This window comes from Tamandua tetradactyla, chromosome 1 (genome assembly GCF_023851605.1).
Source record: "Tamandua tetradactyla isolate mTamTet1 chromosome 1, mTamTet1.pri, whole genome shotgun sequence".
In the NCBI taxonomy this organism is placed as follows: Eukaryota; Metazoa; Chordata; class Mammalia; order Pilosa; family Myrmecophagidae; genus Tamandua; species Tamandua tetradactyla.
In genome coordinates, this window is record NC_135327.1 from 86,675,237 (window position 1) to 86,689,620 (window position 14,384).

Consider the following 14,384-nt stretch of genomic DNA (forward strand, 5'->3'; position numbering starts at 1 on the left):
TATCAGAATTAAAGGAAGCAAGAATAAGAACCAGTTGTGTAGGTTCTATTTTGAGAATGAACATTCCGTAGCCAAATCACCTACAATCCCAAAGGAATTCTCATTTTCATTACCAGTGGAAATAGCATGAAATATGTAATTCGAGATTCATAATTCTCTTATTTTTGTAATGCCCTGTTACCTTACTTACACAGGTCGTGTATTAAACCGGCTGGCTTAACCCCCTTAAAACTGTTGATATAAAGGGACTATGATCCATGCACATAAATAATTTAACTAGTCTTATAAATTGTTATACATAAATTGAAAATGGTTTTATGTCACCTAGTAATGTTCAGATTTTTAAAAATCTTTTTGAACAAAGGATACTATTAAATTGAATGTGAAGGTTGATGAAAAACAAAGTTAAAAGTATTGAATGAGCGCTCATTAAAATTTATGTCATTAAACTCAACTCTAGCCTTATTCTAATGTCTTTTTGAAAAATAACAATATTATGAAGGTAATGTTTTATCAGGCATCATTGTTTTTTCTTTTTCTTTTTTTTTTGCATGGGCAGGCACTGGGAATATAGGTGAGAATTCTGCCTGTGAGCCACCGTGACCCACTTGGGGGTCATTGTTTTTAAAATAGAATTTTTCTGTAACTTTTAGGCTGTTTCACACCTTTTATAATAAATACTGATTTGATTGTCTAGAAAACTTTTATTTAATTGTCATATTTAGTGTTTGGGTTTTAAACTACCATTTATGAAATTGTTGCCATGGATGCTTGGCATTTTAATAAGTGTTTTATCACATTTATTCCTCTTAGACACCCTGTGATGTTAGTTTTATTGTCAGTTCTATTTTACAGATGATAAATTTGAGGCTTAGGAATTTTTTGCCTAAGGCCATAGAACTTTAAGTAGTAGAACTGGGATTTGAACCAGGTTGGTCAGACTTGAAAGCCTAGGCCCTTTACCTATATTGATCACATTAATGTAGTGGTTGTATAAAATAACATGAAGAAAGGCCTTTAGGGACCTGGCTATCTCAGTTTTTTTATTGCAAACTAAAAAAGAAGTAATTGAAATGTGAAAAGACGTTTAAGTGTTTAGATGGTTTGTTATAAAAAGGCTACAGATGAATGGGTAACATAACCTTAAAAATGATCAGCTTTGGGTATAGTTATTTCTGTTTATTCTGATCAAGAATAGGAAAGTTTATTGGATCATACTATTTTAAGACCTCAGAACTCCTTGACTTTGCCTTATCTTTGTGTGCCTCTCACATATATGAACCATAACAGTCATGTATTTTGGCGTTCTCTATTGTACATACGTCTGATTTATGAATGGCCTGTGAGTAGAAACAGCTAAACAGGGAATGTCCCGATGGAGTTCCAGAAAATATTCCTTAAGCTTCTGTGTGCTGGTTTTACTTATTGTTACTGCAAGAAGATAAAAGAGTAAAGGTAGCTTGGGTAAGCTATGCTTGCTATAGTGTTTCTGAATTTCCTGGGGCTTTATGTTGGGTATCTTTAATGAGAGATGGTTGTGAGATATATTCCATTCACGGAATTCATTTTCCACAGAAACAATATTTTTGTGTACCTCCTGGAATAGGGAGGAAGTAGAAAGAAATGCTTGGGAGTTGGGATTAAGAGCAATTGTATATGCTCTAAATTGCCTCTAAGACATCTGAAGGTGCCAAATACATGTCGAGCATTTGCATATATAGGTCTGGGTAACTGGGAGAGAGAGAGCCCTGGGATACAGAGACAGTTTTGGAATGAATCTGAAGAACCCTAGGTTCTAGAACTGGGCACAAATGGAAAATTAAACAAAGAACCTAGAAAGGGCAATGACCAGAGATATGAATGAAATGTGCATATGCGCCCTGATGGGCTTTCTAAACTTCCATCCCTTTTCAAGAGGTGCAAATGGTAAAGGCTGTCGTTTCTTCTCTTTGCAAACATCAGAACCTTCTGCTGGATGCTGTTGGGTCTTTTCCTTATGCTGCCGAGAGATGTACTTAGCCATTACCCAACATTTCTTTTCAGTAGGCTTTTAAAAAATTGGATTTGGGGTTAAGGAATTACTAGTCTCTCTTTAGACTAGTAGTACTTCAGTAAGCTATATTTTGGATTAAATAGGTTTTCATGTGCTAGTTTTCAAGCAATGATTAATTGGATGTGTTTGTCAAATAGGAACCCATAATTTTGGGACTAGGAGTTGTCAAAATCTTTAATTGTGGATTTTTATCTTGATGTAAAAGTTATCATTACAGACAATCTGGTGATCACTTTATAGCTATCATGAGATTTCACTACCTCTATTTTTAACTAAGTAATCATCCTGAATGCTTGTGCTTTACATTATTGCAAGGTTTTTCAAGCATGGGCTTCTGGAATCTGTAAGGTCTCGGCTTGACTGACAGTGCTCTTTATTGTTTCTATGAAAAAAATAGTTTTAAACCTATTAATGAATTATGGTAAAAAACTTTTAAATTGGATTACCATATTCTTAATTCATATATTTTTATTAGTAGTCCCAAATATTGAGTGTTCCAGAATAATTTTATATCCCATCCTCTTTAGAAGTGATGCTTGTGTTAAAGTTATCTGATTAATTCGATTGCTCTTAAGCTTAGTAGGAAATGCAGGTTACCGAATGTTCAGGTTTGAAGCTATTATGTACCCCAGAAAAGCCATGTTTTAATCTTGATCCAGTCTCGTGGGGGCAGCTGTTTCAATCCTAATTCAATGCTGTAGGACAGAAGCTTTTGATTAGATTATCTCCACAGAGATATGGCACGCCCAGTTGTGGGTGTGACCTTTTGATTAGATGGAGATGTGACTTTGCCTATTCAGGGTAGGTCTTGATTAGTTTACTGGAATCCTTTAAAAGAGGAAACATTTTGGAGAGAGTCAGAAACAACAGAAGCCCCAGAACAGATAGATCAGATGTAGGTACTTGGAGAACAATTGCTTCAGAGGCTAGAGACACGGATGTTTGGAAATGCTTGGAACCCAGTAGACATCACCATGAGATGTTAAGGAAGCCAGAACCTGAAGAGAGCCAAGGGAAGCCAAGAGATGAAAGCCAGCCCCAGAGAAGCAGAGTGAGGAACCCCCACAGTAACAGAGGCTGAAAGCCACAGAGCTGCAGAAGCAAGTTTACTAGCAGATGCCAACCACATGACTTCCCGGCTGACATAGGTGTTCCAGACCTATTGGCCTTTCTTGAGTGAAGGTAATCTCTTGTTGGTGCCTTTATTTGGACACTTTCATTCCTTAGAACTGTAAATGTCTAACTTATTAAATTCCCTTTGTAAAAGATGTTCCATTTCTGGTTTATCACATTCTGGCAACTTACAAATTAATACAGCAATGCTGACAGCAGATAATATACAGATTTAAAAGTAGTTGGTAAACAGTCGGTCCTTTTACTAAAAATCAGAAGTTAAATAACTTTTATTTTGGCCATGGAATTCTTTTTACTTACATGGAACTATTTTTCTTTTTATATAGAGAAAATTAATTTAAAAGATTTCCTTTTATTATTTATAAATGTCATTTTAAACAGACTCGAAAATTGTTCTAATGTGAATTGGGGCTTTCATTTTTCAGTTCCTAAAAGTGATAGCCATTGCAGCTTTAACTAAACTTATTTTAGCAGTGGTCTTATCATGTTGTTATGCATAATGAATATCCATAGTGTGATTTTAGTCACACAAGCTTTCAAAACTTTCACATAATCTCTCCTTAGATCTTCATGAAACAGCATGATATAGGAGGAGAAGCTACCTAATGCTCACAAAATGCTCATTATTTATTGTGTATTTATCTGTTTTATGAGGTTAAAGTGCATTCTCATGTGAAAATTCAGCCCTGTGAAATAGATGCTATTATTGCTCTCAGTTTACAGATGAGAAAACTGAGGCATAGTGTGGTGGTGATAAGATCTTGCACAAGTTTCTTCACTTCACTTCAACTACTGTATATACCTTCTTCTTCCATTACTTGATGAACTGGTTAAGCCCATCTCTTCCACACAAGGTCCCATCTCTTATTTAGCCTAAGATGTTGTTTTTGTAATTCTGCATTTTCTATCCTGCGTAAACAGTTTTTCTTTTCTACTGGATTACTATTACTGATAACATACAAATATGTTATTTTTGTATTAATAACATACAAATGTTATTTTCTTTCATAAACAGTCCAACCACCAACAAAAAGTAGATCCCTCCTCTTGATATCACTTACCCTGGCTGTTGCTGTGTTTCTTTCCTTTCCTTTAGTGCAAAACTTTTTATATAAAAACTGTGTATATTCACTATCTGTAAATATACCCTTCTCCTTTTTTTTTGATCAGATTTTATTGTGACAATGATTTCGTGAGTGTTGAAACATTAGTTTTTCTAATTTTAATATGTGGCTCATTCTGTGTTGATTATGTTTTAATAAAGATTGGTTGATCTCCTTTTCTTTTAAAGTCATTCCTATTAGTTTGTATTCTACCACTTCATCTGGATTGCTTTTATCAAAATCACTAGTAATCTCTTTTTTATAGGATGTTGTAACGGAGTAGAGAGATAAATAGAATCTTTATTTTTAAACTTTTTCAAACTGTAAAATATAACATATATACAAGGCAAAGAAAGAAAAAAGCAATAATTTTCAAAGCATACTTCAACAAGTAGTTACAGAACAGGTCCCAGAGTTTGTCATGGGCTGCTATTCCAACATCTCAGATTTTTCTTCTGATTGCTCCAAAACGTTGGAGGCTAAGGAATATTAGCATGGTGATTCAGCAGTCGTGCTAGTCTGTTAAATCCTGTTTTCTCTATTATACCTCCTCCTTCTCCTTGATCCTTCTAATTTGTAGGGATCTTTGGGAATGTCCCTTCGGACGTTTTTCATGAAAAGGGGTGTCAACAGTTAAGGATAGGGAGATGTAATTAAGTGATAATATTGGAGTAACTGGTGCCTCTGGGTGTTAGGATTTATTTAACCTAGGAACCCTCCAGGAACTATAGGTTCCAAACTTAGTATATGAAACTTTATGTAGTCTCAGTTTGAGCCCTATGTGTTCTTAGAGTCAACAGGAGTGATGTTGGTTGGGGTTTAGCAGACCATGGCAATAGGTACTGTCTAACTAAAGCTTGGGTAAGAGTAGCCTCTAGAATAGATTCTTGATTCCATTTGATCTCTCTTGGCCACTGGTGCCTTATTTTATTACATTTCTTTTTCCCCTTTTGGTCAGGAAGGTGTTGTCAGTCCCATGGTGCCAGGGCCAGACTCATCCCTCCCACATTGTCAAGGAAATTTTCACCCCTGAATGTCACATCCTGCTTATAGGGGAAGGTGATGATTCCCCTTACAGAGTTGGCCTTCTGAGCAACAAAGAGGCTTCCTGGAAGCAACTCTTCAGCCTCATTATGGGTGGTCTTAGTTTCTTTCTTACAGAAGTAAGTTTCTTTTGGGCAAGCCTCAAAATCTAGGGCTTGGCCTATTCTCTCGGGAGCTCCCAAGGGTTGATAGAAAAAAAATACCTGGGGTTTCCCAGATGGGAATGTTTAATAGTTCCGTATGTATATGTTTTTTCCTTTTGGACCCTCAAAGGACTCTACCAGTGCTTTTAAATTATCAGACCACCATAGTCTGAGTTGTATCCTGTTATTATATTAAGCTGTATGGAAACACAAAACCTCATTTTCATTCTGAACTCCAGGAGTTTGGGTTGTTTAAATGAGCTATCCAGACAGGTTGTTTTAGATTATGTTTTACAGAAAATTTAGTTTCTAGACATTACAAACCTATCTGTCCTTGGTCTCATGTAGTAGTTGAAGGTCTAGAGTATATACGCTATCATCTTTTACTCTCTATTCTAATTTACTTTAGATTCAGCCAGAATGGCTTTGTTTTAAACTCTGATTGAGGTCTGATCTCTTTTTTTGTTACTATGCTAACTTTCAGAGCTGCAACACTCCATTTCTGAGTATTTAGGTATCACAGAATGACTCAAAGTTCCAGGGAAATAACAGTTGATAATAATAACAGCTCAGTGTCTCAAAATCTAGAAATACATTTACAACTTCAGACTAAGTGTGGCTGTTGGGCTTATAATCTAGACTTCCATTTTCAATATTTATTTTCTGAAATAAATTATTTCAGAAAAATAATTTCCTGAAAGAGACCTTAGCACATTTGTTCTTGTGTTTCTGACTTATTTTGCACAATACATTGTCCCCAAGGTTTATTCAGTTCATTGTATTCTTCCCACCGTTCTTCCTTTTTGTGGTTGCACCATATTCCATCATATAACGTATCACCGTTCTCCATTCAGCCTCTCAGTCACTGTACCCTTTGGTTCCCTCCATCTATTGGGCATCATGGATAATGTCCAAAATAAACAAACCATGTTTTACAGTATCCTTGGTTGTGCAATCAGTAGCATTCTCAATTGTAGACAGTTTTCATTGGTCCATAGTGACAAAAAATAGCAAACACAGCTTCACCAACTATCAAATCAAAACTATCCCTTATCACTTGTCCTTCCCCCTCAATTCTGGTAGTGTCATGGTACTGTTGATGTCTGCCTGTTAGCTCTATGGCCATAGCATGCATTTTTAATTTTCCGCCTATGCCCTTCTACTGTTGACTCTTTGTCCACTTTTGAAAACTTTGAAATAGTTTGTATGAACACTTATGTATAATTACAGATTTAATCAATGTGGTACATGGCTCTGTAGATCCCCTTTTAATCATATTCACCTTCAGTATGGCAATGTTGCTTATAAACCCATGAATTTGTTACTGTTATTTCTTTCCATTCCCTTGCATTTAGGTTCACCCTCTTTGGGTAGCCTTTCCTGCACCTCTAACTTTTTGTACCTCTAGGTCTGCTATATTCTACAGTGTAACCTCTGAGATTACTTTTACCAGAGTCATAATAGTGAAATCATACAATATCTGTCCTTTTGTGTCTGACTTATTTTATTCAGCATCCATGTTGTCATATGCTTCAGGACCACATTTCCTCTTACTGCTGCATAATATTCCATTGTATGTATGTCCCACATTTTGTTTTTCTCCTTATCTGTTGATGGGCAGTTGGATTGTTTCCATTTTTTGGCAGTTGTGGACAGTGTTGCTGTGAACATTGGTGTGCAAATGTCTGTTTACATCACTGCTCTCAGCTCTCTTCTAGGTATATACCAAGTATTAGTATTGATGGGTCGTAGGACAACTGAACATTTAGTTTTCTGAGGAATCTTCACACTGTCTTCCACAGTGGCTGCACCATTATACATTCTAACCAACAGTGAACAAGTGTTCCAGTGTCCCCACAACCTCTCCAACATTTGTAGTTTTCTTTTTGTTGAATGGCAGCCGTTCTTATAGGTGTGAGGTGATATCTCATTGTCGTCTTGATTCGCATTTCCCTTTTAGCTAATGAAAATGAGCATCTCTTCATGTGCTTTATAGCCACCTATATTTGTTCTTTAGAAAGCTGTCTATTCATATCCTTGCCCATTTTATAATTGGGTTGCTTTTTCTTTTGTTGTTGAGCTGTATAATTTCTTTATGTACATGGGATATTTGACCTTTATCTGATACGTGGTTTCCAAATAATTTCTCCCATTGAGTTGGCTGCCTCTCTACCTTCTTGAGAAAGTCCTTTGAGGCACAGAAACTCTTTATCTTAAGGAGTTCTCATTTGTCTTTTTTTTTCTTTCACTGTTTGTGCTTTAGTAAAGTTTAAGAAACAACCACCTGTTACTAGAACTTGAAGATGTTTTCCTGCATTTTCTTCTAGAAGTTTTATGGTATTGGCTCTTACATTTAGGTCTTAATCCATTTTGAATTAATTTTTGTGTAGGATGTAAGATAGGAGTCCTCTTTCATTCTTTTGGCTATTGATGTCCAATTCTCCCATGCCCATTTATTGAAAAGACTATTCTGTACCAGTTCATTGGATTTGGGGCCTTAATTGTCCATAGATTTGGTGGTCTATCTCCACACTCTAGATTTGATTCCATTGATTGACACTTTTGTCTTTGTGCCAGAACCATGCTGTTTTTCAAACTGTGGCTTTATAGTAAGCTTTAAAGTCAGGAAGTGTTAGTCCTCCCACTTTGCTCTTCTTTTTAAAGATGTCTGTAGCTATTTAGTGTCTCTTTCCCTTCCAAATAAATTTGGTAACTGTCTTTTCCAAATCTTCAAAGTAGGTTGTTGGGATTTTGACCGGTATTGCATTGAAGCTGTAGATCAGTTTGAGTGGAATTGACATCTAAGCAACATTCAACTTTCTCATCCGTAAGTGTGGAATCTCTTCCATTTGTTTAGGTCATTTTTTACTTCTTCTAGCAATATTTTGAAATTTTCTGTGTGTATGTCCTTGACATCCCTGGTTAGGCTTATTCCTAGATACCTGATTCTTTTTGGTTGCTATTTTGAATGGAATTTTTTCCTTAACTCTTTCCTCAGATACGTTATGCTTGTATATAGAAACAATACTGATTTTTGTACATTAATCTCATATCCCGCCTGTTCTAGTTTGTTAAAGCTGCCAGAATACAATATACCAGAAACAGAATAGCTTTTATTTTTGTTTTTATTATTTTTATTTTTTTTTTCATGGGCAGGCACTGGGTATTGAATTTAGGTCTCCGGTATGGCAGGTGAGAAGTCTGCCTGCTAAGCCACTGTGGCCCAATTCGGAAAACTGCTTTTAAAAAGGGAGTTTACTGAGTTGCATGTTTACAGTTCTAAGACCATAGAAATGTCAAACTAAGGCATCTAGAGAAAGATACCTTAACTGTAAAGAAAGGGCTGATGAAGTTTGGGGTTGCTCTCTCAGCTGGGAAGGCACATAGCGATGTCTGCTAGCTTTCTCTTTTGGCTTCTCGTTTCATAAGGATTCCCTGGAGGTGTTTTCCTTCTGCATCTACAAAGGTCTTTGGTTGTGTGGACTCTGTTGGCACTAAAACTGTTTCCAAAATGGTTCCCTCTTAAAGAGCTTCACTAAGCAACCCCACCTTGAATGGGTGGAGACACATCTCCATGGAAACCATCTAATTCAGAGTTACCACTTACAATTGGGTGGGTCATGTCTCCATGGAAGCAATACAAAAGATCCCACCCAGCAATGTTGAATGGAATTAAAGAACATGGCTTTTCTGGGGTACATAACAGCTTCAAACTGGCACACCACCACTTTGCTGAATTTGTTTATTAGCTCAGGTAACTTTGCAGTAGATTTCTCAGGGTTTTCTAAATGTAGGATCATGCCATCTGCAGATAATAAACGTTTTACTTCTTCCTTTCCTATTTGAATGCCTTTTTTTTCTTTATCCTGTATAATCACTTCTAGTACACTAGAAGTCCTAGCTGGGGATAATAATGGTGACAGTGGGCATCCTTGCCTCATTCCTGATTTAAGGGGAATGCTTTCAGTCTCTAACCAGTAAGTATGATGTTGGCTATGGGCCCTTTATCATATTGAAGAAGTTTCCTTCAATTCCTGCCTTTTGAAGTGTTTTTATCAGGAAAGGATGCTGAATTTTGTTGGAGCTTTTTTAGTACCTATCAATATGATCATGTGATTTTTCCCTTTTGATTTGTTAATGTGCTAGATTATGTTGATTGACTTTCTTGTGTTAATCCACCTGTGCATTCCTGGTGTTAACTCCACTTCATTGTGATGTATAGTTCTTTTAATGTGTCATTGGATTTGATTTGCTAGAATTTTGTTAAGCATTTTTCATTTATGTTTATTAGGGTGATTGGTCTGTAGTTTTCCTTTCTTATAGCATCCTTATCAGGTTTTGGCATTGGAGTAATGTTAACTTCATAAAATGAGTTAGGTGGCATTCTTTCTTCCTTAATGTTTTTCAAGTGTTTTAGGAGGATTGTTGTTAGTTCTTTTTGGAATGTTTGATAAAATTCCTCTTGTGAAGCCATCTGGTCCTAAGCTTTTCTTTGTGGAAAGATTTTTGGTGACTGATTAAATCTCTTATAATTGATTTGTTGAGATTTTCTATTTCTTCTTAAGTCAGTGTAGGTAGTTTGTGAGTTTCTAGAAATTTGGCCATTTTGTCTCAGTTGTCTAGTTTGTTGGCATACAGTTGTTCATAATGTTCTCTCATAATTTTTGAAATTTCTTCCTAATCCGTGGTAATGACCCCCTCTCATTCCTGATTTTGTTTGTGTCCTCTTTTTTTCTTTGTTAGTCTAGCTAGGGGTCAATTTTATTGATTTTCTCAAAGAATCAACTTTTGGTTTTGTTGATTCTGTTATTTTATTTTCTCCAGTTTGTTTATTTATGCTTTGATCTTTGTTATTTCTCTTCTTTTATTTGCTTTGGGCTTAGTTTGCTGTTTTTCTCTAAATTCTGTAGGTGGGCGGTTAAGTCCTCCAGTTTTGCTCATTCTCGTTTTTTAAAATAGGCATTTAGTGCAATAAGTTTCCTTCTCAACACTGCCTTTGCTGCATCCCATAAGTTTTAATATTTTGTATTCCCATTCTTATTCATCTACAGATATTTACTAATTTTCTAGCGATTTCTTCTTTGACCCACTGATTATTTAAGAGTCTGTTGTTTATTCTCCATATATTTATGAATGCTCTGGTTCTTTGGTGATTATTAATTTCTAGCTTCTTTCCGTTGTGGTCAGAGAAAATGCTTTGGATGATTTCAGTCTTACTAAATTTATTAAGACTCTGTTTCCCAATATATGATCCTGAAGAACGTCCCATGTGTCCTAGAGAAGAATGTATATCTTTTTGTTTTGTGGTGTAAAGATCTATATATGTCTTTTAGTCCTAATTTGTTTATTCTGTTGTTTAGGTTCTCTATTTCTTTGTTGTTCCTCTGTCTGGTTGTTCTAGTTATAGTGGAAAGTATATATATATATATATGTATGTATATAAATATAGTGTTCTGTATTTATAATATCAACTATTGTTGAAATATAAATATTAAAGTTTCCCGCTATTATTGTTGAAATGCCTATTGCTCTCTTCAGTTTTGCCAATGTTTTCCTCATGTACTTTGGAGCTCCTTGATGGGGAGCATAAACATTTATGATTGCTATTCCCTCATGATGAATTGTCCCTTTTATTAATATGTAGTGTCCTTCTTTGACTCTTATGATGTCATTACATTTAAAGTCTATTTTATTTGATATTAGTATAGCTACCCCTGCTTTCTTTTGGTTATGGCTTGCATTGACGATCTTCCACCCTTTCACTTTCAATCTAATTGTGTCCTTGGGTCTAAGATATGTCTCTTGTAAATGCCATATCAATGGATTATATGTATATATTTTTTTCTTTAATTGAGGAATTACGTATTTTAATCTGTTCTGACAATTTGTATCTTTTAATTTGGTGAGTTCAGTCCATTAACTTTCAAAGTAATTACTATAAAAGCAGTTCTTTAATTTACCATCTTATCCTTTATTTTTTTAAAAACTTTTTTATTAATTAAAAAAATTAACAAACAAAACATTTAGATATCATTCCATTCTACATATACAATCAGTAATTCTTAATATCATCACATAGTTGCATATTCATCATTTCTTAGTACATTTGCATCGATTTAGAAAAAGAAATAAAAAGACAACAGAAAAAGAAATAAAATGATAATAGAGAAAAAAAAGACTATACATACCATACCCCTTACCCCTCGCTTTCATTTACCACTAGCATTTCAAACTGAATTTATTTTAACATTTGTTCCCCCTATTATTTATTTTTATTCCATATGTTCTACTCTTCTGTTGATATAGTAGCTAAAAGGAGTATCAGACATAAGGTTTTCACATTCACAGAGTCTCACTGTGAGAGCTATATCATTGTTCATTCATCATCAAGAAACATGGCTACTGGAACACAGCACTACATTTTCAGGCAATTCCCTCTAGCCTCTCCTCTACATCTTGAACAGCAAGGTGATATCTACTTAATGCGTAAGAATAACCTCCAGAATAATCTCTCGACTCTGTTTGGAATCTCTCAGCCATTGACACTTTGTCTCATTTTACTCTTCCCCCTTTTGGTCGAGAAGTTTCTCTCAATCCCTTGATGTTAATTCTCAGCTCATTCTAGGGTTTTTCTCAGTCCCTTGATGCTGAGTCTCAGCTCATTCCAGGATCTCTGTCCCACGTTGCCAGGAAGGTCCACACCCCTGGGAGTCATGTCCCATGCAGAGAGGGGGAGGGTGGTGAGACTGCTCGTCGTGTTGGCTGGAGAGAGAGGCCACATCTGAGCAACAAAAGAGGCTCTCTTGGGGGTGACTCTTAGGCCTAAATTTTAAGTAGACTTGACCTATCCTTTGTGGGGTTAAGTTTCATGTGAACAAACCCCAAGCCTGGGGGCTCAGCCTATAGCTTTGGTTGTCCACACTGCTTGTGAGAATATCAGGAATTCAACTTGGGGAAGTTGAATTTCTTCCCACTCTCACCATTCCCCGAAGGGGGCTTGCAAATACTTTTCCAGTCACTGATCAAATCGTTCTGGGATTCATCGGGGGATCACTCTGGACAAACCAGCAAAATCTCATGTGCTACCTGAGATTCCAAGTACTTATGACATTCAGTCATACTATTTACATGAGTTATATTAGGAAATGCTCTAGTCAAAATCTAAATTTTGTAACAAATAAACATTTTTTGCTTTAGTCTCTCACACATAAGGTGACATTTTAAAGTATTAATTATCATCTATTTTCAGCACGCTGCAATAATGACATTCCTTTGTTCTTCCTCATGCAAAAACATTTTTAAAATTTGTATATTGTATATTTCACTATTATTATACACTCTACGCATTCCTAGATTATACCATCTCGATCTTTACCGTCTATCTTTCTGATTTCATTTATGTCCCCAGCCCTCCTCCCTCTATCATTCTCACATGCAGCTTCATTCAGTGTTTTAACATAATTACATTACAGTTAGGTAGTATTGTGCTGTCCATTTCTCAGTTTTTGTATCCAGTCCTGTTGCACAGTCTGTATCCCTTCAGCTCCAATTACCCACTATCTTACCCTATTTCTCTCTCCTGATGGTCTCTGTTACCAACGACATATTCCAAGTTCATTCACTAATGTCAGTTCATATCAGTGAGACCATACAGTCTTTGTCCTTTAGTTTTTGGCTAGTCTCACTCAGCATAATGTTCTCAAGGTCCATCCATGTTGTTACATACTTCATAAGTTTATTCTGTCTTAGAGCTGCATAATATTCCATCGTATATATATACCACAGTTTGTTTAGCCTCTCGTCTGTTGATGGACATTTTGGCTGTTTCCATCACCTTGCAATTGTAAATAATGCTGCTATAAACATTGGTGTGCAAATGTCCGTTTGTGTCTTTGCCCTTAAGTCCTTTGAGTAGATACCTAGCAATGGTATTGCTGGGTCATATGGCAATTCTATATTCATCTTTTTGAGGAACCGTCAAACTGCCTTCCACAGTGGTTGCATCCTTTGACATTCCCACCAACAGTGAATAAGTGTGCCTCTTTCTCCACATCCTCTCCAGCACTTGTCATTTTCTGTTTTGTTGATAATGGCCATTCTGGTGGGTGTGAGATGATATCTCATTGTGGTTTTGATTTGCATTTCTCTAATGGCCAGGGACATTGAGCATCTCTTCATGTGCCTCTTGGCCATCCGTATTTCCTCTTCTGGTAGGTGTCTGTTCAAGTCTTTTTCTCATTTTGTAATTGGGTTGGCTGTCTTTTTGTTGTTGAGTTGAACAATCTCTTTATAAATTCTGGATACTAGACCTTTATCTGATATGTCATTTCCAAATATTATCTCCCATTGTGTAGGCTGTCTTTCTACAAGAAAGTAGAAAGAACTTCATCAAGAAAGATGAAGTTCTTTGATGCACAAAAGTGTTTAATTTTGAGGAGTTCCCATTTATTTATTTCCTTCTTCAGTGCTCTTGCTTTAGGTTTAAGGCCCATAAAACCGCCTCCAATTGTAAGATTCATAAGATATCTCCCTACATTTTCCTCTGTTTTATGGTTTTAGACCTAATGTTTAGATCTTTGATCCATTTTGAGTTAACTTTTGTATAAGGTGTGAGATACGGGTCTTCTTTCATTCTTTTGCATATGGATATCCAGTTCTCTAGGCACCATTTATTGAAGAGACTGTTCTGTCCCAGGTGAGTTGGCTTGACTGCCTTATCAAAGATCAAATGTCCATAGATGAGAGGGTCTATTTCTGAGCACTCTATTCGATTCCATTGGTCGATAGATCTATCTTTATGCCAATACCATGCTGTTTTGACCACTGTGGCTTCATAATATGCCTTAAAGTCCGGCAGCGCGAGACCTCCAGCTTCGTTTTTTTTCCTCAAGATGTTTTTAGCAATTC

The 14,384-nt window shown here is 36.1% G+C and overlaps 1 protein-coding gene across 4 annotated transcripts in view; it reads left to right on the forward strand.

Annotated features, from left to right (window-relative positions):
• The window catches only part of HERPUD2 (HERPUD family member 2), a 112,374-nt gene that overhangs the window by 5,007 nt on the left and 92,983 nt on the right, over window positions 1-14,384 (forward strand). Inside the window, exon 1 of one of the 4 annotated variants that reach the window (XM_077119970.1) lies at window positions 8,756-9,231. The exons of the other annotated variants lie outside the window; for them this stretch is intronic. The gene's annotated coding sequence lies outside the window, so the exon portion shown is untranslated. Of the gene's footprint in view, window positions 1-8,755; window positions 9,232-14,384 lie in introns of those variants that run through there. 4 annotated transcript variants of the gene reach the window in all.